Raw genomic sequence first — 26,721 nt, forward strand, 5'->3', positions numbered from 1 at the left:
TCCTTGCTGCTGGACTGGAGTGATCCCTCTAAGGTCCGCCGATCAGCAACAGCAGCACCAGGGAACTGGTTAGACATGCAAATTCTCAGACTCACCCCAGAGCTACTGAATCACAGACTCTGGGAATGGAGCCCAGCAATGTGTGTTCCAACAAGCTTTCCGGATGATTGTGAGGCATGATAAAGTTTGGGAACTACTGGTTTAAAACAGGATTCTGTACACACCATTCTCCTGATTGAAAGCCTTCAGTGGCCTGTCATTGCTTTTACAAAAAAGGGCCAAATACTTAACGTCGTTTATTTATTGTAGAAGCAAGTACCCTGAAAAGAGAACCCTAAAAGGTTGACGAACAGGGTTTAAATATACAAAGGAACAAATAATGGACCAGCCTATAGGTGGGATGTGGAAATGGAACAGCACTTGAAAGGACCCAAGCGAGAAGTGTGCCTCACTGAGGGGACAAGAGCACATTCTGAGCGACCAGCAGATGAGACCACACAGGGCATATCTAAAAGCACATCAGCAAATGATACTTTCTTCCTTTCCTTTCTCAGAATTCAAAATGTTACCTGTTCCTCATCTTGTCATCCTGTCTCCCTGCACCAATCAAAAAAGCACAGTACCCATGCAACACGGATTGTACACACAGGACTCCGTAGCGACTGCTTCCTGTCAAAACACTCTAAGGGTAAGAACTTAAGCTCTCAATATCTGATCCTATAAGTTATGCACACGTCTCAAACTAGCCTTTAGTTTCCCACCAATTACTCACTTCCTATTACAGTTCTCATCCACTTTAAGGCTCTAAGTCCCTTACCTTTTTACTGAAATTGGTTCAAATCATAACTCCTAGAAAACATACACTATAAACTACAAACTCTTCCCACATACCGCTCTGTACACCCTCCATACTTAATTGTGTTTTGTTTGTGTCACAGTCACTTGCCACATCATGAAGCTCAAGAATACTTGTAAAGACATTTCCGTCTCTTCCATAGTTTACCATCTTCATGGGCAAAACTGTTTCCTTTCTCAATTGCCTCATTTTCAAAATACAAAGACTGAATAAAAAACCAACTAAGGTCAATTCCAACCCTCAAACTTCTTCACCAATACTACTCTCATTTAGTACTTATTATGCACACATTATGTCATCCACAAAATGGTGATTAAGACTGCAGAATTCACACTTCCCCTAAAGGCGTACAGAGGCGCTTACCTCCCCCACATCTTCCCCTTCTGCAAAAGGCAAAGTGAAGGCATTTTTGTCTGATTCCCACCATTTTGTGGAAGTTCACATTTCAACCACACCCTATAGGCTGGCATGATAGATATAGTTTTTATTCCAGATGTAAATCAGAGTTGACTGATCTTTCAACAGGAGCGTCCTTATTCCCACAAAAGTGTTCCCCCATTTTGCCATGAGAGCACGTGAAGAGCAAGCATGGAAACGTGTCTGTCTCCCGCATGCAGACTCTTGGATAAGGACTTACAGAGCTGCAGGAACACATTCTCACATGGTACTGTCTCTAGCAACTCTCTCTCACCTGTTCGGTTTTTTAAGCACAAAGTTAGTCACTGTTGTGGACGGCAAAAACCTATCAAGGAAGGCTTCTGAAACTAACTGATGTCCCAATAATCGAATCCTGAAACTAAAGTTTTAACTCCATGTTCCAAGAAAACATCAATTTAATTCTTTTTCTTTTTTTTTTTTTAACTTTTTTTCCTACAGGGCACATGCACTCACAGAAAAGAGAGAGAGAGAGAAAGCATAACCCAGGGCTATGGCCATGCAGCAATCCCTTTTCCTCCATTTGCCTGTTGGGATTTTTGGACAATCATACATGTCTGACATTTTTTTTCAAAACTCAAACTCCATAGTTGGTCATATGGATCCAGTTGCCTTAACCACCATCAGCTGGACCCCCTTTTCATTCTAAGACAAAGAAAAGAATTCCTGATCCAAACCCAGTTAGTCATGCTTATTTCTCTTGTTCCTATCAGTACTGTGTTTGTCAAGAAGGCCGTGTTAACATTTATGACCTCAGTGACAATGACAAGATCTAGGTTTTTGCAAGCCAGAAACCAAGGTATGTACATTTATTAGAGTTTTCTCTTTCCCATAAGCAAACAGCATCACAATTAGCTGCTACGTGCTAAATTAATGTGCAATAAAGTTCCAACCTTTCCTCTTGGTTAAAGCAGGCTTTTCCAGAGCTATTTCCAATCCAGTTCTCAGTTTGTGTTCTCAGGACAGAGGCCCACTTGCAGTGCACACAAGCTCATTACCTGCCTTCCACTAGTGGTGAAGATACCGACTGCTCTGGCTCTTCTGCAACTATGATAGAAAAAAATTATCAATGGGGTAAGTTCATGCCCACTGCAGGGGTCAAAGGACAGGGCCCACATCTCAAGGGCCACAGGAGAAAGATGGCGGTGCAGTCGTGTGCTACCCAGGAGGAAATTAAGGAGACTGAAAAGCTGATAGACCCCGAAAAGACCTGTCCTCTTTCCAGGGGTTTTCACGACCAGTAACAGTTGCCACCACCAAATGGACGGGTTTTCCCACAGAAATGTACTAATCAGTGAGCTGCAGATCTACACTTGAATGAGTGCAACCTTGAAAGAACTGACTAGTTTAGTAAAAGAAGGTCTATCCAGAAGCTAGAAAGAAGGGTGCAAACTTCAATTTTGCAATTGCTTTTGTAGGCCTTAAAAGACCTGGCTATCAAGCTAAGTAGATTGGCAGCACCATGTCTGGCAGAAGGGGGACTGATGATTCCATGACCCTGCAGTCACAGAAGTTCCACAGAGGAGGTTATTTGGACATAGCAGTTACCCCTCCAAATCAGGTACCACCTCCTTCAGGGCACATGAGACCGTATTAAATTCTATGTACTAGTTCTTGAATTTATTTTTCAGTCAGTTATGTAAAATAAATTTACATACTCTTCCCCCAGTTATTTCCATTAAGCCTTTAAATTTTAAACAAATTGTAATGAATCTATTTAGGACTTAGGTTTAGATGTGCTATGGTATGAATACTAACAGAAAATTTGTATATTTCAAGTCCTTCTGTGAAATATAAAGAAAAGTGCTCTTAGCATTTGGTGTAAAACTATATTGTTAAATATATGTGTACAGGGACCAGCAGTTAGGGTAATGGCTATGTTGCTGGGCTCCCATGCAGTCAACTGCCGTTCAAGTCCCGGACCCAGTAGCTTAAACTCAGGCCAGGTGCGTGCACATGCGTGCCCAATATCCTGAGAGGAGAATGGAGGAGAAGGGATTGCGGCGTGGTCATCCATCCTGGGAGATGATTTCTCGCTTTCTGTCTCTCTGTCTGTCTGGGGAGCGCACGCGCCCTATAGCAAAAACCTCTCAAAAAAAATAAATATATATATAAATGTGTGGGTGTGTGTGTGCAATAAAAAAATTATAGATAGTAAAATATATTCTAGGTGCTATTATTAACCCATGACCTATATAGAGTTGAGGGAAGACATGAAAACTACAAAAGAATGATAGTCGTGGCCCACTAGAGCAAACTTAGTCAAACATGACCCCTAAACCAAATGGCCAACCTACAGTCTTTCTCCAGCCAGTCAGTAGGACAACCTCCCTAGGAATCAGTGTCCTGTATCTTTAACTCCAAAGACACTGAGGATGAGTGAGTCACTATGAGTGCCAGGTATTACACTGATATTTGCTTAGTGCTTAGGAACAATCTACAAGACTTTGGCAGTGGGCCCCAATTCATTGAGGAAAGTTCAGAGACTTATCCAAGGTCACTTTCAGGTTTCAACAAAATACATTTTAAGGTAAAAAGGCTTCCTTAAAAGCTGTTTTCTCATTTAATTACCATAAGCCCATTACATAAAAATAAGAAATAAAGCTCAGGTTAATTTAAAACACACACACACACACACACACACACACACACACACACACAGAGATTTGTCTTCTCTGGGGAAAAACAAATATTAAATCTAACATAATATTTAGTTTCTGACCTATTTTCAGGGTTTAAGTTTGTAAAATTTCAATCATGAAACTAGCAGTTTTTAAATGGATAGTTAAGCATATAGTTTCACAGTTGTTCCCTCTGATTATATTTCATCTTTGTCAATTTCTATATATTACATGACTACCTCTTTTTTTTTTTTTCCCAAAAGCCAAACCTCCTAAAAGCATAGGGACATGAAACCTACTTTTAAATTTACCTATGGCAATACACACATTAAACACAAAAACTTAACAGAATGCCTTCCATTTTAGATGTCAGTCAAGAATTTGAATAATTTTACTTTCCTTGCAGCACCTAAAGAAATTTTAAAGTGTCTATGCTTTCAATGCCAAATAAACCATCTTTGTTAATTTCCTCATCTCAAGTATTGGCAACATAACTGTGGGTAACTGATGCTTATGGCATTTTTATATAGCAAATAAAATTTCAGTTCATGAGAGAGTATCAAATAACAGCAGGTTGTCCACATCCACTACAGCCTTGTGAGGGATTCACAATGACATGAGCCCCTGAAGCTATGCCTGCAAACTTAGCCTGAGCATTTACCCAGAGAATATGCAGCTCAACCAGAAAGCTTTCCCCGTCTGGCCCTGCCCAGGAGCAAGTACAAGCCTCCCCTGACACTAAAACAGAAGCTATAGAAGGGCGGCTCTCTGGACAAAGACCAACAAAAAAATTCACTGACCACAGGATTTTGAATACTTGAGCTAACATTAAAAACTATGTAGGTCTCAAAAAATAATAAATAAAATCCATATTTACGATTTCCCCAAAAACTGTGAATCTCTAATGACACGGGTTGTACATTTGTCTATGAAGCTGCATCTCCCTCTCCTCTTCCCCCCACAGACTTGTTCTGTTCATTTGCCACTTTAATAGAGACCTAATTGCCCAGTTACGCTATCTTCATGGCCCCAGGAATTTCTGAGTTTACCACCCATTTACTTGTTTGTTTGTTTGGAGAGGTTTTTGCTATAGGGCACATGTGCTCACCAGAAAGACAGAGAGACAGAAAGCGAGAAATCACCCCCCAGGGGGGATGGACACGCCACAATCCCTTCTCCTCCATTCTCCTCTCAGGATCTTGGGCACGCACGTACAGGCGCCCAGAATGAGTTTAAGCCACCGGGTACGGGACTCAAACTGTGGTTGACTGCATGGGAGTTCAGCGACATAGCCATTACACTAACTGCTGGTCCCACCACATTTTACTTATAACTACAAAGGGAAATTGACCATTGCTTTTGATTCTGGAAACACTATTCTTCGAAGGATGAGTAAACAACCCACACCTTGTCTCATATTTACTTTCTACTTCAACTCAATGTTGAACAAGTTTTCTCATTTTCTCTCATGCCTGTGTAGCCCCATTGGAGGAGCATACTTCACACTTTTTATCCAAACTTTCCTTTTCTTAACATGTGAAATACTAGCATCTGGGCATTCTGCCTTCTCATTTTGGCACATGCAGAGGAAGAGAAGACAGACCTTAAGGGCACAGTTCACTAGAAACAGCTTTCAAAATTTCCATGTAAGTCTCTCTTATTTATTTGGCCAAATTTAAAGCAAACATCTCTCATCTCACATATACATTTCATAAAGGCTCTGGGGTTTTTTTCTCCCCAAACACATTTTAATGTCTTTTATGATAGATGTAATACAAAATTGAATCAATGGCCTCGAATTGGTCTGTTTCAGCAGATAAATCCAAGAAACAACCAAGAGAGAGTGATATTCAAGAAAAGTGATAAATGATGTGCTTGAGGGTGTCCAAGAGGGAGCTACCGAGTCACCTGCATTTTCATTGTTTGAATCTGGAATTCCTATCAAGAGCCTATGGTATCCCAGCTGTGAGAGTCACCAGGGTTACAAATATAGTCAGTTTTAGACAAACTGCCCATAAAAAGACATAGTCAAGGTTTGTTTTCCAAAAAAGCAGAATTAAATCAATCTTGCAACCTGCTGCAGGTCAGGAATGGTTTCATGAGCTCAGTAGTGTTATTGCAGAGCTAGAGTATCTCTTTCACTACAAAGGAGGTACATTATCATTCCACCACTGCTTTGCAGCTACGGTAAGTTTCTCTTCGCAGCATACTCTCAGACCTACTCTCATTTGATCTTGACAAAAACCTATGGAAACAGTCAAGGCAAGAGGTGATACATACCTCAAGAGGTTTATAACTTACTTCGTGTCAGGTACATAATATTAAATCTAATACCCAATCCCACAATATCCAAATACCATTTACTACGGACTGCATGTTTCCCCTCCAAATTCATATGTTGAAGTCTAAATTTCCAATATGATGATATTTTGAGGCAGACTGGCAGAGCCTTTGTGTGATAATTTTGCTATGAAGGTAGACCATGAATGGAATTAGCACCCTTGTAAGAGGATGAAGAGACCAGAGCTCTCTTTCTCCACCATGTGAGGAAACTGGGACTAGATGTCTGCAAAGCAGATAACCAGGTACCACATCTGCTGGCACTTTGGTCTTGGACTTCCCAGCCTCCAGAACTGTGAGAAGCAAATATGTTGTACAGGCCACATGGTCTATGGGGTTTTTGTGACAGGAGTCCAAACTGACTTAAGATACTGTCCAATCAAGACACTTGGACTATCTAAATATTGTGAGCAAGGCTACCCATCCACCAAAATTCCTCCTCCTCCCCCTTCAAATTGGGAACTTGTCACTGGGAAGTGACTTTCACAAAGGACTATATTTCTGAGACCCTCTGCATCTAGGTGAGATACTAGGACTATTTCTCACTAGTGGAAACAGCGAGGGAAATAATATACATCACTGCCAGACAGAGGGAGCAAAGTAGTCGGGCGTCTTCATTCTATTCTGTCTTTTCCATGTGCTAGCTAAATTCAGAGAACTGTAAAGCCTCAGAGGATTATAAGATATAGAAAGAGAAATATGGCGGCTATCTACCAAATATATCTATACTGAAGCTGTTAAGTGAAAGAAACACAGGCCACTGAAATTTTGAGATTTGTTACAGCAGATACCATAGAGTTCCTAACTTTTACATAGAAATTTGCAATGGGGTAAGGAAAAACGTGTAATGGGGAAAAGTCTGAATTTACCAAGCCTGAAATCATACTACAGTGGTGTTTTGTATTCGTGGTACCTTCAGTGAAACAGAGAGAGGGAAAAAACAAACATCTGTCGGTGGAAGGTCTTAGTTACATATCTTCCAGTGCTTCATGCTATCAATAAATGGAAGAGCAGAGGAAATCTACTGTGGAGGGATCGATCCTGAAACTCTGAACAACAGGTGGGGCTGGGCCAAGGAAGCACCATGGTGGTAATAGCCTCTTCAAGTCTCTGCACCCTAGTATATACCTAAAAAGGGATAGACTGGGTCTCTCTAGTTCCAGTAAAATATCACACAATAAAATGCTAGCGTATCACAGCAACTTGCAGAAGACATGACTACCAATCTCACTTGTTAAACTATCACTCTCACTTCCTAATTCAACTACAATAGCTATGTTTCTTAGTTCTGCCGAAAACTCAATATCCAAGAGGGATCCTATAGAAACTCTCACTTCTTTTTACTAATTTTACTGATAATATGCTATCACTTGTTGGTTTTGTTTTGAGCTATTTATATGTATCCGGTCTCTTCAGTTCTCCCCGATACCACTGTACTTCCCACTAAGCATGAAAAGCCAACTCTACAGTGATACTATTTAGGTGTGGTCCATATATGATGGTAAATTCTAAGCACAAGTAATGGAACTGAGAGAGGCCAAGGTATAACCAGTATGGGATATCTGCATGTATTACCTTAGCTGCATACAGAACTTAATTAAGTTAAACCTCCAAAACTTTTTTTAAGTTTACTTATTTCTCCCATGAGAGAAGTAGGCAAGGGGACAGAGAAAAAGGAGAGAGAACAATCAGGCACCCCCAACAGGACTTCACACTCCAATCCTTCCTATAGTATCAACAACGCAGGTCACGTACATGTGCTCCCAGCATGTAGAGGGAAACCTCGGGATATAAGCATGGGCCTCAGCATCATGAAGCATGGTGTTACCTCTGCACTACCACAGCAGGCCCAAACAGATTAAGTCATCACTGTACCCTTAAACCAGTGCATCAGGAAGTGAGGTGAGGAGCGTATGCATACACACATGTATCTGAGTAAGGAAATCTAGTTAGTGAGATTCCAAAACCTCCACAGAAACATCAAATCTAAGAACACCTTCTAGACAGTATTACTAATCTCTCTGCTCAAAACTTGATCATACTCCCAAACTCCTTGGCCATGAGCTATGCAATCTAGATGCTGAGTGCTTGAGTCTGTTGGCCTTTATTGAGCAAGTGTGTGAACCTGGATGTGAGGAACTCTGAGGGGCCTGGCCATCCCAGGGATTAGTATCGCATTCATGCTAATCCTGCAGCTGGCCCAGCCAAAAGAATTCCCATCCAACTCCAGACCCTGGAACTGTGAATAAGCAGCTTATGCTTCTCCAAACTGGCATGAATAATTAAAGGAGCTAAGCCTACCTGCTAATTACAGCCAGTAACAAACAAATCGGTCACCTGCAAACCAACTCCCAGCTCACTGGGAAAAGAAGGAGGCAGGCTGGCTAATAACCACACTGCTGGGCTCTGCAGGGGTCCATCAGTTGAGAGAAGACTCTGCCACCACAGCATCCCACTCTCACCTAATCATCAGGAGCCACCTAATCACTTCACACCAACCAAAACCAAAGGCTGGCCAGATTCCAGATTAAGTTGAGGCTGAGGGAACAGGCGGGAGAGTTTCTGCATACTGGATAAGATGCATGAGATCAAATAACTAATTCTTATAATATACCTACTTTGGTTCAAAAGGATTAAAATCTCAAATTCAGATATAGCTGCAACTAGAAACATAAACCCCAAACACAAGGTTTTTCGAGGGCCACTGGATCACACACAATACTCAGGCCTGCATCCGCCCCCACATTTGTAAATTTCAGATGGGCGGATTGTACGTGGAAATTCACTGCACACTTTCCTGCTACAGATGACAGTCTACACACAATTCCTATCTCTGACTTTCCTCTCTGCTTGAGGTCACACTGTATCCTGTAAGTGGCTCCTATTCTGATTTGCAACCAATTCGCAACAGTTTGAAGAGTCCTTCTAAAAAATTCAATGGAATAATTACAGTTAAATTTCCTACTACTCAGTTTTGCCATAGCCAGCCAACTTTTCCCTCATAAATGCTCTTCTGTTTCTACTCAAAATGGGCTTTCTCCCTACATGACATTAATAGTACCAGTTTCCTCTATCGTGTCAGTAATATTTCATTGTTTGGCCTTACATTGGAGATTTTCAAAGCTAGGGGAAAGCAGGGTGGGACACAAATTTTCTCCAGACTACATCAGACTTTCTCCCTCTGCTGTCTACAGAGGTTTTTTTTTGTTAGAAAGGTAAAGCCAACTGTGGGGGAAAAAAATAGAAGAAAGGACAATTTGAGGAAAAGAAATGCTGGTGCCCCCCACTGCCTCCACCTGTCACCCTCTGATCATAGCTCAGTGAAATCAAAAGGCACATTCAACCTAACCTCAAGGACCCTGGTGCCACTGTTCACTCTATCACTTGCTTTCTCCACTGTTCTCTCTTTTAGATCTCAACCAACCATCATGCTCAGGAGCACATAACTTTCTGGTCTGACAGATCCTGGTATGTTCATTGTATTATATACTAAGAATCAACTCACTACACCAACCACAAAGCTTCTCATTCTCAAGCTATCCCTGGAGCTTGCTGGTGGGAAGGGAAGGAAGGTTGGGTTTAATTTCTATCCTCCAGATAGACTATATCAATTTCCTCCATCTACACTGAAATCTTTTAGTTCAGGGACACCCAGTAACCTACAAGACTTCTCACAAGTAAGGACATACCACTTCTTATGCTAAATAATTGAAAAGAATTCAAAGGGTCTTAAAAGAGTTCATGGAAAATGGAATTAAAACATGAGTTTATTTTGGTGCAAAAATGTCTAATATCCATACATAATATTCATGTTTTTTTCATGATATGCTTTTTGCATGAGCCTTTTGAGGAACCATCATAAAGAAATGAATTATATATTCAATAGTAAAGATGCTAACTAAGTTGTTCTCATGATTCTTTTTCTGGTCCTCTGTGTGCTAAAACACAAGTTCCATTTTCTTCATTAATTCCAGAGCCTCCCTTTCCTTAAATACAGAAATCTAAGAATGAGCTCATATAGTAGAAAATTATGTGATCTTGGGACCAGCAGTTGGCATAATAGCTATATCACTGGGCTCCCATGTAGTCAATTGCAGTTCGAGTCCCGGACCCGGTGGGTTGGACTCACGCCGCGCGTGTGAGGAGAGTAGAAGAGAGGGGACTGAGGTGTGGCCATCCCCCCAAGGGGTGATTTCTCGCTTTCTGTCTCTCTGTCTCTCTTTCTGGTGAGCACACACTGTCTACAGCAAAAACCTCTCCAAAATAATTTACATGATCTGCCATTTATTGAGCATCTCTTAGGTCTAAGATCAGTTCTGGGAGACAGACCAATAGAAAGATGTATCTCTTCATTTAATGCTAACAGCTCCAGGAAGTACACTCTGTAGTGCACGGCAGAGGCAGAACTCTAACCCAGGTCTGCCTGAGCCCATGCCCTCAGCAGAGGTTCCTGTAGCCTATGCTGTTATCTTACACTTCGGGACTCATCTCCAAGGCTGTTTTGTTCATCTTTAAAACCTGTTACAGTCCGTAGACAAGCTAGTCTCATTAGCCCTGTATGCTTTTTAAACCTAAGAAGGAATATCTGCAGAATGCATTTATAACAATAGACGAAAGGGCTACTTGCAATGGCCTGGAAGTCTATCCTCAGAAAAGATTTGCCTCTCTCCAGGGCAAAGGTCACGCGAGGTACAAATTTAGAGCTTCAGACACCCATCTGCTGATGCATCTGGAAACAGTGGGAAGGGACAGGAAAGGAGCAGGAGGCAGCCAAGTCCCTTCAGATGTCTCGCTGGTGTGTGTGTGTGTGTGTGTGTGTGTGTGTGTGTATTTCCTGATGCATCTTCAGAACAATACTGTAAATTAGGATGGGTGTGTCAGGCCCTAAGAAAACTGGCATGATTCTCTCACAACACTTCCGCTCCACTTTGAATCATTGCAAAATCGGAGAATGATTGAATTATGATGTCAAGCTTTAACATGCTCAATCAACACAGACAATGCCAGAATGAAAGGAAAGTGGAGATGAAGACTGAGTCATCAGAGGCTCTAACAAACACAGGAGGAGAAAACACAGTCATGCGTTGCTCAATGTTCCGAGAAATGTGGCGTTAGGCAATTTCATCACTGTGCGAACACCATGGAGTGCACTTACACGAAGCTGGTCAGTACAGCCTACCACAACCAAGGCTATGTGGTATAACCTATTACAGTGCTCTGAGGCTGCCATCGGACATGCGGGCCATCTCTGATTTAAACATTACTCAGCACACAACTATACTCACAATGCAAAGACCCCATTTTCTTTTTTCTTTGCCGGAGATTACATTTTCTCTTGCACAGTGAAAGAGAGAGACAGAACACCCCCCACAGTGGGGTGTGGTCACACTGCCACCCTTTCTCCTCCATCTCTCCATCCAGTCAGGATTCTAACACGGATAAAACAGCGTAAACCACATTTTATACAATTTCTTACACACAAAGAGAGAATCGTTTCTGAAAAAAATATCAGAATAGGTCTCAGATTTAATTTTCAGATCTTTAAAACAGACCCATATCACAGTCGTTTCTCCAATTCCGCCAAGGTACTCTGAATTTTACTTAATTATAATACAAATTACTACATTTGAACCTGAAAATGACATATTTGATGTTTAAATGACTAATTAAAACTCGCCATGGTTTTGAAAACAGGCTACTCATTTACTGTGGCAGCTAGAATGGAGAATGTTTCAAGTCTTGCATGACCTACAAAAAAATGAACCTTTCTCCATTTGCTGAGCAGCTGAGCCTCCTGCTTTTACTGTGCACATGCAACAAGCTGGTAGATAAAACATCTTTACACTTTTTGGTTACTGAGACACAACTCAATTTCTCCTAAATCTAATTTTTCAAAGTTTTCACACTACTCTTTCAATTGAGCCTAAGAATGAGCCCGTGAGGGTGGGGGTCATTTTCTCCACGTGGAGGACAAACAAGAAAGAATTCATAACACTCAAGGAAAAAGCCTTAAAGCACTGGTGCCTGAAGATACAGTAATGTCTCTTTCCTTCATGTGATAAAAGAACAATTGGCCAGGAAAAAAAGAAAACATTACTTTCTAGGCCCCTCCAGAAAGTGGGGAAAATAAATAAATAAATAATCGGCTGAGCTCACCCCACCCTCATCACTCTGGCCTCTGTATAGGAAATCATTCAAGACAGATGCAAGAAAATCTGGGCATTACATTTGTAGGGTCCACTTTCAACCATCAATCAGTAAAAAAAATGAGGGGAGGTCGGGGAGAGAAGGGTTGTCATTCTAAAATTTGCTGAAATAAATCCTGAATCAAACCTTTAAAGTTTAAAGAAGGGATTAATGGAAGTGAAACTAGGTAAATAATCATTCATTCGTCATACAATGAATGTCTTCAACATACCCCACAGGTCTCTGGGTTCTATGGCATCCAGACACCCATGAGGCAATAAGAGTTCACTTCCACCCCTAAAAAAGGAATGGAGTAAAAGACTCAGCACAGAGTTCAGTCTGCCTGTAACAGAATATTAACAAAGAAGTACAAAGGTGAATGCATACGGAAATGGATGGGGTACTATTGGCGATGGGGGTACTATTTGTTAGTGAACAGACAAAGCATTGCATGTTCCAAAGTTGTAAGACAGACTAATGCAAAGGAACTCATTTCCTAAACAGACACATTACAGCCTCGTTACTTGCACACAGAAAATGAAAACCACTTTACTCGGCAATGAGTGAGTAATTACTCATTGTTTGATAAACCAGTAAAACATCATAAAATTCTCAGCACAACCAACTGCTCTAATAACATCCACTGTCACACTTTTTAAAGATTCAAGACAGATACACAGATGCGATATATGCACAAAATTGTTGAGCTGGATGAAAAAGATGTCAGAGGTTATTTGTCCTGGTACATTCATTTTACAGAGAAGGAAACTATGGCACAGAAACGTCAACCTGCTTAGTGCAATATTCGTAGCTCTTAGGGGCCGATCAAGTCTTAGCTCAACGTCACACAGTGTCTAGTCAGACACAAATCTAAGAGCATCACATTCTAACATCTTAGAAGATAAAAACGACACGTCTACAAAAATCTGAGACAGGTTAAAGATCGGTAACACAGAAGGCACAAGAAGGGAAATAAACAAGACCAGCGGGCCTTTTAGAGCTCTATCCGTAAACACCAACTGCATTAATCTGGCCACGGTTCTTTACTACAAGTTGGCAATTGCTGGCAAATTGAAATATTGAGCTTTCAGTCTTTCTCCCTTAAGTTGCAATAAAGTCTCTGTCTCTGAAACTGTGCAGAAAGGAAAATGAACTGTTAGAGGCAGAAAGTTATGACCAGTTCATGCTCCAGTTCCCACAGCTAAGCCCTTAGCCAAACTCTAGAAAAGATCAGGAGTTTAAACACAATACAAGGCAAAGGCGTTGGCCCAGGAGGGGACAACTCTGCACAGATATTTTAAGATGGATGCTGCATGCTGCCTTCAGTTCTAACCATCTTCATGCAACAATGTTAGGAAAATCTCTAGACAAATTAGAAACATAGCATCGGACATCAGACTTAGATCATCGGTGACATACCATGATAACTAGAAACACTCTCTACCTCATGACTTGAACTATTTCTGTCTGAAGTCACCAACAACTTCAATGTGATGTCACAGAATTATAAAAGACAGATTAGTTCAATCACAGGGTTCTCTAGAAACTCTTGTTTCAAAGTACTAGAAATTTCTCAACCTCTCAACACTACATAGCAGCCTCTTCAAAAGAATAAAATGGCACCATTTCAAGAAACATTTGAAAAGAGAGTCTCTACAGAGGTAGGATCTACTATATCCTTGTGTCAAGAAGTAAGAGGCTTTGAATTATACAGAGCTTACCTAGAAGACACAAGAAGATATTAAACAAAAAACACATTCCAAATAAGAAAAACACTGCAGCAGCATAAGCAGCAGGGCATATTTCTGTGGTATTGTAAACATTAAATTAAACCATAACGGATTACTACAGCTGCCTCTTTGTTTCCATGACTAACTTATACATAAAATAACTGAAAATCGAGGTGGCTTGCTTTTTGTCCCTCACTGCCATGAAACTAGAACCCTCTATGAAAAGGAGGAACGATGGCTCGCATTCGTTATTGTTTTCCCGCATCGAGCACAGAGGCTACCTCACAGAAGTCACTTAAAACAGGTTTGGAATGAATATTTTACCAAACGATATTTCCCAGATTTGATCAAATGCAAAGTTGGTGGTGATGGTGGGGGGGGCAGGAACTCTCAGCATTGACAATGTAAAGTGGTACTATCTTCTATTCAGTTTTTATGTTCATTTTCTTATGAGCAAGAGAAATAGAGCCCACATGAGGGTACGGATGATACAATCTCCCCCGCTTCTGCGGCCCTGCAGCCCTGTCTGGTGTACTCAGGGAGCTCTCCAGACAGGAACCTAGAACCCTGCCACGTGGGTCAGCCTCACAGTGTCACAGTATACTGCCCTGTCGCTGTCCAGCCTCCAGCACTACCTTTTAAAGGAGGAATTTGGCCCATGACAGTAAGGCAATATCCTTTAAAAACAATGGCAAAGTTTCCATTAAATGCTGATAAGTGAACATTGAGTGTAATTCTATTTTGTTTTTAGAAACAGAGAATCCTCTGCATATAGATGACCACATAAGGCCAGGCGTGGGTACATTACAGCCCTCCAGGGGCAGTCATTCCGACTGTAATCTGAATACACTCCACATACCGGTCCCAGGAGCCCTGCTTAAACACATACACAACTCTGAAAGGATTTATGAGAACGTCAGTGATGACCTTGAACAGCAATATTGTGGAATAGGATTGGCACAAAGAGAGGAGGGCTTGTCTTCCCATCTTTTACCCTTCTGAAGTGCTTTCTCTTCACGTATCACCTTGAAAGGTTTCACCTCCTTTTTGAGAGAGTCTCGCTGCCGTTTTTTTTGTTTTGTTTTGTTTTGTTTTTGTTTTTAATGGCAAATAAAAAAGTTATTTTAAAATACAACTTTTCTCTGCTCTCCTTCCCATCTGGTTTCCCTCTTCTCCATAAGAGTCTTTTAGGAGTCAGTGGGAAGAGAATTGGTTTTCACTGTATTCCTGTTTGGGACATAATCAAAGTCATTTCCTATTCTATCAGCAGAGTAGGAGAGACAAACCAGGTTGACAAAATCCTCTCCTACCAGGAGTAAGAGAAGGTTGTTGCAGTACACAGCGCCAGGCTTGCTTTGACGTGCCCTCTGACCTGGTGCGGGAGAACAGAGGGGGAGAAAGTGTGCGTCTTCTACATGGGAGCGCTAGATTTTTCTATTGGTTTCTTCTGATGGACCAGCTGTACTTACATTTTATTTTTCTTAGAAATACCTCTGGATTCCTGAGTGAGTGTTATCTAATATGAATAGGTAATAAACTTGACCTTTAAGTATATTTTCTTATAATAGTTCAAGTTACAACAGGCTATAAACAATTTTCCTAAAAAGATCAAATACTGAGCGTGTGTAAAATATTTTATTGCTTTATATGGCTCTTTGTGTTTTCTAAGAAATATATCTCAATTTCAGATATCCATTAGAATCATTTGGGGTGCTTTTAGAAAATAAATAAATATGCACCACCTCTAACCAATTAAATAAGAAGTGCTGTGTATCAACTTTTTTTTTTTATGCACTCACTGGAAAGACAGAGAGGGACAGGCAATCCCTTTTCGTCTCCTCTCCTCTCCTCTTAAGATCTTAGCCCGCACATGCACCTATCCTGAGTTTTAAGCCAACCAGGTCTGAGATTCAAATCATGGTTGACTATGTGGGAGTCCCACAACGCAACCATTATGTTAAGCTATGTATTAACTGATGATCAAAAAAAAAAAAAAAAAAAAAAAAAAATCTGTGACAAAAAATAAGAAAAAAAAAAAAAAAAAAAAAAAAACATCTGTGACAGAAAAATAGCATAGGGGTTAAGGCACTGGATCCCACATGCTGATCTGTGGTTCAAGTCCCAGACTGGCAAAATCACGCTGGGCCTGTGTTCATGTGTGTACCCAAAATCCTGAGAGGAGAATGGTGATGAAGGGATTGCCACATGGCCATCCGCCTAGGAGATGATTTCTCTATCTGACAAGTACATGTGCCTTATAGCAAAAAAAGAAAGGAAGAAAAAGGAAGTATTTCATACCTACCCATGATGGCTCAGGAGGTGAGGTGCTCCTATGCAATGCTGGAGATCATGTAATAGGGCCCCAGGTGGGAGCCCTGGGTCTACCTCCATACCCTGGGCATGCCTGAGGAAGGAAAGAAGGAAAGAAGGAAGGAAAGAAGGAAAGAAGGAAGGAAATAAATAACTAACAAGTGTTGAACATCAAGGTTGAGTCTGTATTCATCTTAACACAGTAAGATGAATTTTAAAAGAATTAAACATGTAATTCCTAGACACTGAAAGTGTGCAATAACATGGCTTCTGCCTTTGGAAATGAACTCTGATGATAGAGGGAATCAAACAAGTGACACAAGATACTAAGGGCAATGGTATGAAGAAATAGAAAGGTCAGCTAATAGAATGGAGTAGGAATGTGGTAAAGGGAAGTACGTATAGCACTACCAAGTACCCGAACTATCGTCAGTGCTACCATACCACCAAATCAAAACCATGTAGCGTGGGATCAGAAGATGGCGTAATGGTTACAGCACTGGACTCCCACATAATTGGCCATGGTTTGAGTGCTGGACCCAGCGGTTGAAAACTCACACCAGGTGCATGTGGGTGCATGCCCAAAATCCCCAAAGGAGAATGGAGGAGAAGGGACTGAAGATGGCCATCCCCCCTGGGGAGGTGATTTCTCACTTTCTCTCTGTTTCTCTCTGGCAAGCACTCGCACCCTATAGCAAAAATCTGTCAACAACAACAACAAAAAAACTATATAGCAATATATAGCAATCCCTGCTGGGTACCTGATCCATCTTATTTGCCAAAGATTGCTGTTAAATAAATGAGACACAAAACTCAAAAACTATTTTATCCATGCGTAAACTCAAAAAGCCAAAGCCTGGAGCCCAGCCTGGGTCTCCACAAAGCTTCCCAGTGCTCAGTGCACACCTCCTCCTCTTGAGAAGAGAAGCCTCTCGTGACGCAGTGTGGTTCTAGTAGAAAAGCCTACAGAGAGCCACGATGATCACACAGCAAGTCATCTCCACGTTTTCAGATAAGGCCACCGAGAAAGCTTGGCGATCATGACTGCAAAGTCACATTGCACTGAGCCAACCCTAAGGAGTCCTAGGCATCTGGGACATAGGCCCTTCCCACACAAGAGGAAGTACTTCTCCACTAAGGACGTCACTGTCATCCAGGTTTCCTAGGCCCGACAAGTGAACCGTGGCCAAGGCTGCTTCAGGAGCTGACTGAAAGGAGCTGATGAATGCAAGACACAGGAGCAGGACTATACATTCATTACGAGGGCTTCATTCTGTTTCAGGTATTCTCAGCATGTAGCCCAGCAGAGGTGCCCAAGTGCTGCTGCTATTGTTGAATTGATAAAACTGTAATTGATATAAATATTCAAGATACATTTTTTTCACTTGAGTCTCAATCAATAAAGAATCTATGTCAAATTTTTGCTTTTAATGCCTGCAGTACACAACCTCGTATATAGACACCCCCCCCAAAAAAAATTAGAGCCTCAAGTTCACCATTTTCCAATTTATGTCAAATTTTTGCTTTTAATGCCTGCAGTACACAACCTGGTATATAGACACCCCCCCCAAAAAAAAAAAATTAGAGCCTCAAGTTCACCATTTTCCAATTTTTAACATATGTCAACAGTCCTGGCAGATTACCCTGCATTCTACATACACACTCTGTTTCCCTCTTGGGCATTTTCTCATGACCTTCAATAAGTTAAGAGGTCTTGAACTGGATGAAAATCTGGGTCATAACTTAGCAGAAGAAAAAGACAATAGGCTCGAGAAAAAAAAGAGAGAGAGAAAGAGAAGCAAATAAACCAATTCATGAATCCCAAGCACATTACAAAGTAAGAGCCAATTTCTTTTCCCATCAGAATGCACTAACCCATTAATACTTACTAACCTTAAATGTAGGTACATGCCCATTTCTTCCTCCTATTACTTCCACAACCTTTTCATGCCTTAAGGCAGGAAAATGTTAAATAAAAACTAAAGAAGTAATTTTTCCTTTGAGGCCAAGAGGGAATTATTGTCAAGGCTGTTGTCTTCCAAATCTCCTACTACCAGCTTTTGTTGTTGTTTGGTTTTGTTTTGTTTGTTTGTTTTTTAGGTTTTTGCCATAGGGCACCTGTGCTCCCTTGAAAGAAGACAGACAGACAGAGGGAAAGTGAGAAATCATCCCCCCCCACGCCCCAGAGTGATGGTCACACCACAATCCCTTATTCTACTCCATTCTCTTGTCAGGATTTTGGGCACCCACGCACACGCATCCAGTGTGATTTTCAAGACATCAGGTCCCAGACTTGAACCACAATCAACCATGTGGGAATCAGGCCGCCTTAACCACCATGCTACCCATTCTTAATGGGCAGCTGAACTCAGTCACAGTACCAGCCTGTGGGGTTGAGTCCCCAGAAGCATCCTGGAGGCTCAAAAGACCACCCCACTAAATCTAGAAATGGTCCCAGCCTCCAAAGGAGGCAAGTTGTTAATGTGAAGACCCAATAATCATAATACAATCATTTGCAAAGAAGAATGAGGACAGGCTAAGCATAGGTCACTGGGCACTGGGCCCAGTTCCTCTCACTGATCATTCCAGGCCAGGCTTCTCAGACCCTCACTGAAGACCTTTTGGCCAGAACACAATATACAACCCCTCGGTTAGGAGACCACTAGCAAAACACTCTAGCTCTTTGGTGTCCAGAATAGAAAGCAAAAGTCTATAAAAATATGTTTTGCTTCCTATGAAACCAAGGCAGTTTGGGAAGGGACGGACAAATGCTACATCTATGCTATGCAGAGTACAAGCATGGATTTATCAGACCTTATTTAATACCTAAGGCAGCTAAGACCAGGGCAGTCTGAAGGCCTTGGCTCTTCACTGGGAAGGACTGGATTACTCTTTCTGATACCTTTCATTCATCTAGTTAACTGCTATTTCCACATTCTTCCTGGGTTCACCAGATGTTTTAGAAGGCTTTCATTCCTGAGTCTATATTACTAGCTCCCTGATGCTGACCAAACTAGGTAACCTTTCTATATTTCTGTTTCCTTGTCTGTCAAACAAAATAGTAAGCATGCATGTCTCAAAGGGTGTTATGAGGAATTAATGAATTAAATGAGTTAATCTTCGTAATGCATTTAGAACAGTGCCTGATGTGACTATTATACTGCTTAAAATTAAAAGATACATTTTAGAAATTACTTTTTCTTTTTTTATAGTCAACTAGAGACCTGGTAACAAATCAGAGGAGCATATAAAAGAGAGAAGTGGTGGGAAAAGGGGAGTTTCTTTAGGCGATAATAGACACGTTCTAATTTGATTGTGGTGATGGTACACAACTCTGCAGGTCTACTAGCTCAGCTCTTATGAGATCAGCAAAGGTGACTTCAAATTCAGCCTTCACAAAATAGAACAGTTTACGTTGACTTATCCAAGCCAGTGTCCTCATCAAAGAAACTATGTACCTTAGGAGTGTCACTAAAAACTAGAGAGGGCAGACATAAAGCACCTAGTGTGTGGCACATGGTAGGCACTCCAACACGGTGATACAGCACTAGCAATATAATTGTATGTCAACATAACAAAACACATACTAAGAGAGCACCATGCAAAATAACAAGGCAACTAAACCCTTTCTCTTGTCTACACTGAACGAATATACTATTCCTGTGACATCCACCCCCAGTAACAGCTATTTGTACTCCACTTTATTCAGTACCAGGAAATGAACTCCAAGGTTGGTTGCCAAGGTTCAGAAACAGAAAGGCATGCTGACAACAGAATTAAATCATCTCCTTAAAAAAGATTAAAAAAAAAAAAAAAGGACCAGCGGTTGGCATAATGGCTATGTTGCTTGACTTCTATGTTGTCGACTGCGGCTCAAGTCCTGGACCCAGTGGCTTAAACTCATGCTGGTTAGGAGTGGGTGCGTGCCCAAGATCCCGAGAAAATGGAGGAGAAAGGATTGTGGTGTGGCCATCCCCTCTGGGGGGTGATTTCTCGCTTTCTGTCTCTCTGTCTCTGTCTTTCTGGTAAGCGTACATGCCCTATAGCAAAAACCTCTCCAAAAAAAAAAGGAATTGAAATTGAGAAAGGGCAACATAAAGAAGAGTTTGGGAGGTTGCTTATGCTGTACACTTCATGCAATATGCAGCCACTCAAACATCCACATAAATAAGCTACCTCCCTTTGCAGGGTCTGTGGATGCATGCTTACTTACATTTCAAATTGCACCTTAGTGTCTTTCCCCAGACACATAAGCATTGACCTGTGGTCCCAACATGGCTGTGCTTAACTCATGGTCCAGAAAGAGAATCACTGGGCAGTGGTGCTTATGTTACACCTGAACTCTAGCCCTGTAACAGATAGGGTAGGAGAATTCATTGTGGTTGGTTCAAGGGCCCATCTTATTGGCTTTGGGATAAGGCAAATTACCATATAGCCCATAATAAACCATTTATTTTTCACACCCTGAAGTTATTCATCCAACTGGCTTCCTCAGAGCCAAAGACATTGCTGGAAGATGTGCACCCACTGACAAGAGAATCTTAAGTAATGCCGAAAGGGGAAATGAGTTGAGAGTGTGAGGAGGCTGGAAGGGGCAATCAGTCTTTCATTTCAGTTTCACTACATGATCTACCAGTAGCAATACTTAACAGTATTATACGCTTCCCAAGTGCTTCACATACATGATGCACCTAACAGTTCCCTACAGTTAGGTGCATCAACCTACCAACAGTTCCCTCAACCTTACAGAATGAGTAAGCAACCATCACTACATACCTTAGTGTAATAACAGACAGGTCTGAATCTAGAATCCAGATCTTTCTATTCCTAGTCTGGAGTTCGAGCTCATGCTACCTCTAACACTGAGATTCAGAGTGCCACCCAGTCACATTCTTTCTGGCAGTGAGCATCTAAGTAATGGCACATAGGCACTGTTGTCACGAAGTCAGCCCCTGCAAGCCCACTATATGCAGAGCTCTCATTTCACAGATGTGGAGCAAGTCCCTCAAGTCCATTCATCTTCTCTTTGCTCTAGTCTGCACATCTCCACATCATCAGTCAACATGACCGGGCAGTCCAGAACTGTCTATCTAGCAAATTGTGGACTCAGATGTGGTTGGTCAGCTCGTTCCTGAAACACAGATGAATTTGCCACTGATAACCAATGTCCCAGTGTAGAGTACTGTCCTTGTCACCTCTGCCTTGTAAAACAAGCATCCCTTCTCTGAGAGAGACCTTATGAGGAGCTGCTTCTTTCAGAGCGTACTCAGAAATAAATATTTCTTTCAAAAACTTCAGGTGAAAAGGTAGTTAGCTGGAGAGAGTTGTGAGAGATAGTGCCCACCCCTCGCCCCATGGCAATGTAAGTGATATTCAGGCTCCATAATAAGCTTTTTTTTTTTTCTTTATTTAGTGCTAAAGGATGCAAGTGCACATGTGACAGAGAAGAAACCCAATGTGGCCTGGTCACATAGAAATCTTTTTTCCTCCAATTCTTCAGCCTGTCAGGATCCTGGCAGACACACATGTGCAGTGTTAGGCTGTTGAGGCTGAGCTCCAACTCTGAGTCTTGGTTTCCATCAGTTCTGTGTGATATGGCCTCCTCTGTCCTGTGCCTGACTACTGTGCCATGGGGCCACCCCACAGTAAATACTTTTTAATTCCATTTAACAAAGGGCCCCATTTTGTTTACAAGCCTCCTCTATATATTCTGAAAGTTTCTATAACTTGGGATGGCCAAATTAGTCTTTTCACAAAGTGCTCATTTTGGTCTCACTACTCGTTTTTAAGTACGCTGGTAAACTCTACCCTGTAATCTGTTAATGGGGTGTTTTAAGATTCTTTTTCAAAGGCTTTTTGCTTAATCACTACCTTAGCCTTTGGTTAAAACTGGGCTTTTCACAAACTGGCATGCAGGGGACAAGTTTTTTAATTACTCTCAAGCTTTCCCTATCCCTTAAAGTTTTTCCAAACTACTTAAAAACCTCTCAGCCTTGGGGAAGGAATGACAAATGGGATGAGTTTACTATCTCGGATGCCTGGCATTATCCTTGATGGAATCCGTTTTTGTCTTACCAGAAACTTGTCTCTCATGATCAGACTCTCCCCCATTGCAGCCTGCAAATGTTTTCACCAGTAAAGCTCCTCCAAGTCCCTAACAGGGCACAGGCGTCTCCCCCAGGGTATTCTCAGGGGTGTCTACACAGCTTTACTCTGTCCTCTTTCTTTCTGTAGCAATGCCTACATATGAATCCTTGGTTTAAATTTTAATTCTACAAAGAACTGGTAACTTCAAGACAAATCCCTAAAAGAAGCAATTAAAAAGAGTCAAAAAGAAAACATGATGAAATACTAACTGAATGGGCCAGTCCCAAAGCCCAGTTATTAAGAGACCAGATCCCACATGGCCTACTGCTGTCAGCATCCTGGCACTTGGAAACACATCCCGTATATGAGTCTAAAATCCCAATAGGATAGAAAAATAAAGAAGTGATTGAGGTAGGACCACATCTCATTAAGAGGGTGCTTTCTTCCTCTCTCTTCCTTTCTCTTTCTCCAGTGAACACACAGGCCCTCTGGCAATTAATAAAGATTAACTGATAAAGAATAAAAAAGTCATGTATACTCTGTTTAAACATATTTGTTAAAATATCTATGCAAAAATGCAAATAAAAAACACAATGAAAGGCCATTCACATCCCTCCAAATGGCTATTACCAAAACCAAAACACAACAAAAATCTATAATAAGTGTGGCAAGGATGTGGAGGAAGTGGAACCCTCACACACTGCTGGTCTGAATGTAAGAGGGAATAGTCAGTGCAGAAAATAGTTCCTCAAAAAGCTCAACACAAAATCACCATGATTCAATTCCACTCTAGCTTATAAACCTAGAAGAACTGAAAGCAGGAGCCCTAACAGATACCTGTACACCAATGTTCACAGTAGCATTATGATGACCAAGTGCTGGAAACAAGCCAAACTTCCATCCACAGACAAATGAAGAAAGAAAATGTGGTCTATGCATACAATGGAGTATTGTTCAGCCTTAACAAGGAAATTCTGATATATGCTACAACAGGCATGAACCTTGAAAACATGATAAGTAAATCAGACTCAAAAAGACAAAACTTGTACGATTCCACATAAATAAGCTACTTTGATTAAGTAGATTCATGGCAACTGAGAGTAACAAAACAGAGGTCACGGGGGCTAAGGAAGGGAGAAACGGGAGTTAGTGCTCAATGGAGAAAAGGTCTCAGTTTGGCAAAATGAAAAAGTTCCAGAACTGGGTAGTGGTGATAAATATACTTAATGCCACTGAACAATACTTTTAAAAATACTTAAAGTATTAAATTTTATCTTACATTTTACCACACAAAAAAAAATAAATGTGGCAAAAGCGAGGCCCAGCGCTATGGCACGGGGATACTGCAAGTGCCCTGCAAGGCCGGAAGTGTGTGGTTGCCCAAGGTCTAGACCATGGGCTTGAAAATACATGGGAGCCCAGGATCAGCTGGACAGCTGGGGAAAGAGGATCACATCATGACAAGACTCTTGTCTAGGATGTTTCTCTCTCTCCCTTTTTTCTCTCTCACTCTCTATCATTAAAAAAAAAAAAGAGAGAGAGAGAGAAAGAAAAGAAAGCCATCACACAAAAGGAATATATATATATATTATAATGGATGAGCTTTTTTAGGTTCCAACTCTTTCACAAGACTTGCTGTAATTTTAAAAATCACAGCATTTACTCACACACTCGCTGGTGTGCAAAGCAGCAGACAGGGCAGGTCAACACAACAGTCTGGATTCAGTGGAAGTTTTTTGCATTAATATCTTGAGGCACATGGAAGATGAGGTTAAATGTCAGAGCAGCAGAGAGCAAATGCAGACGGGAGCAGAGCAAGAGGAGCACTGCACACTACAGGCTGGCATATTTTCTTCCTTCTAATCTTTGGCCTTGAAAGCCAGCCTTGCAGTCTCAAGCCTCAAGGCCATGATTATCTCGGGTGTATGAGCACAGATCGAGAACACGTCTGTGTATGCACATCCAACAGCTTCTATGCCTGAGGCTAATGCCACCCGCCCCCACAGTCCCACAGTCACATACCACTCTGACCCTGCTATTTCCTTGCCTCAATAGTCTTAGCAGTCAGCAGATTCAGCTGCCAGAACACCAAGGAATTTTCTGTGCACATCAATGTCATTCAGAAAGCTCACAAATTTTTCTGGTCAAGACAGAACCTTGGTTTTCTATCTGGAGACTTTAAGCACAAGTTCAACACAAACCTTCAACAGTCACCTCTTAAATCACTGGGCCCCAAAGAATTAGAGAAGGGCATGAATCATCTGGATTCAGAGATAAACTCCCAGATTTTTTATTTAGCATAAGGAATCTTGAACCTGTCAGATTTCTGCATGTATGCTACCTACATTTACTTGGGCAACTTTTCATTCCCTAATGAAAAACAGGCACTAAGTTGCAGTACAGAAATCAATACAGAATTATGTTCACTACAGATACCCCCCACAAGGACACCCAACTCCTGAACCATTAAGGCTTGACTACCCAGATCAACAAATGCAAATCAAATCTTATTATTTTATGACCTCCTTGGAAACAGACTGCCCATGTGAGAGACACTGGGGCTATTTATCTGGACCAGTAAAATACCCCCATAGGTTGGTAACTATAGGCTGCTCTAATTAATTAACCTGAGACACAACTGGTAGACTTTAGAGTTCATTATGCTGTTGTATTTTTAATTCTGTTAACCTACTTAACCCACATTCTCATGCACTGGCTGTAAAACTTGGGAAATCAAAATTTACCCCATGAGGGTATAATTAAAAGTTAAATATAGCAGTTAAAAATCTAATCTCCCCCAAATCACAGACATGCCATTGGGCTGGCATGACTAGGAAATAGCATGGACAACTCTGGATTCTGGTAGTTCCAGCTGCCATATGTTTGGAAAGGCTGCAGCTGAGCAGTGGAAAGAAGTCCACATCTAATGTATTTGACCCCAGGTTTAGTCTTTCACATCAACTGTTAGAGAAACAGATTTCACAGACACTTTGCCACCATCTAGCCAGCCCTCTCAAGTGAGGGCTAAACTTGGGTGCAGTTTCTTATAGAAATTAGAAAAGGGTTCACTCTGGCCCCAGCAGGTGGTGGTGTGGTAGTTAAGGGTGTTGGACTCCCAGATGGCTGACTACAGTTGCATTCCCAAGCCTGATGGTTTGCTCCCCCCCCCCACATCTTGTGAGCCCACATGCCCTATAGCAAATTTTAAAAAATAATAAATAAAATTAAATAAACAACTCTTTTTTTAAAAAAAGAAAGAAAAGGGTTCACTCTTCATAGAAATTGAAGATATAAAACTAGCTACTAAGCTATCATCATTATCTCATAATCTTGCTTTGCTCAAAAAAGTGAGCATCACATCTCAAGCCAGTTTTAGAAATGTGGCAAATATACCAAACTGCCTGCTCTGATAGGAAGTACCCTTCTGTCCTCCACCATCCACTTCCAGCTCTCACAGCTATCCTGGTAAGATAAAAGAACAGTTCTGTCTCTTCTCTTATGGTTACTGAAGAAACAGTTTCAACAGTACCTCTGGAAACCGAGCAGGACATCTATAAAACTATTCCTCCACCCACCAGTCTTCAAGAAACACTTTTGTCCATGCTTGGTAGCTGTTTCAATAAGCAGAATTTTTCCAATACCCAGTGAGGCCAACACTGAAAAACCATATTCTACTTTCTGAATTTGACACTAGCTGACAGCCCTAAGAAGGGCCATCTGAATGGAGCTATTGCTCTTGCCTGGATCAAGACCTCTGCTGGTGTTGCCCTGGGTGACTGCATTCACTTTGACAGAAGACACTGTGGTAAGTATTTCTCTGGAGAATCAATTCACATCAACTGGGACCCTTTGTTTAAGAAAACAACTTCTTGGGACCAGCAGATGGCATAATGCCTATATCACTGGACTTCCACGTAGTGGACAGGGGTTGGAGTCCTGGAACCAGCAGCTTGAAACTCACACCAGGGACATGTGTGTGCATGCCCAAAATTCCAAGAGGAGAATAGAGAAGAAGGGGCCATGGTTGGCCATCCTCTGTGAGGGGGTGATTTCTTACTTTCTGTCTCTGTGTCTCTCTCTCTCTCTCTCTCTCTGGCAAGCGCACATGCCCTATAGCAAAAATCTCACTAAAAAAAAAAAAAAGAGAGAGAGAAAG

At 41.4% G+C, this 26,721-nt stretch overlaps 1 protein-coding gene and 1 pseudogene across 1 annotated transcript in view; one reads left to right on the forward strand and one right to left on the reverse strand.

The window, feature by feature from the left end:
* Window positions 1-26,721, reverse strand: part of FMNL2 (formin like 2) — a gene marked incomplete in the record, with an annotated part of 348,552 nt that overhangs the window by 233,518 nt on the left and 88,313 nt on the right.
* On the forward strand, window positions 2,191-2,954 carry LOC106735863 (histone deacetylase complex subunit SAP18 pseudogene; annotated as a pseudogene).

This window comes from Tupaia chinensis, unplaced genomic scaffold, assembly GCF_000334495.1.
Source record: "Tupaia chinensis unplaced genomic scaffold, TupChi_1.0 Scaffold000549_1, whole genome shotgun sequence".
NCBI lineage: Eukaryota > Metazoa > Chordata > Mammalia > Scandentia > Tupaiidae > Tupaia > Tupaia belangeri.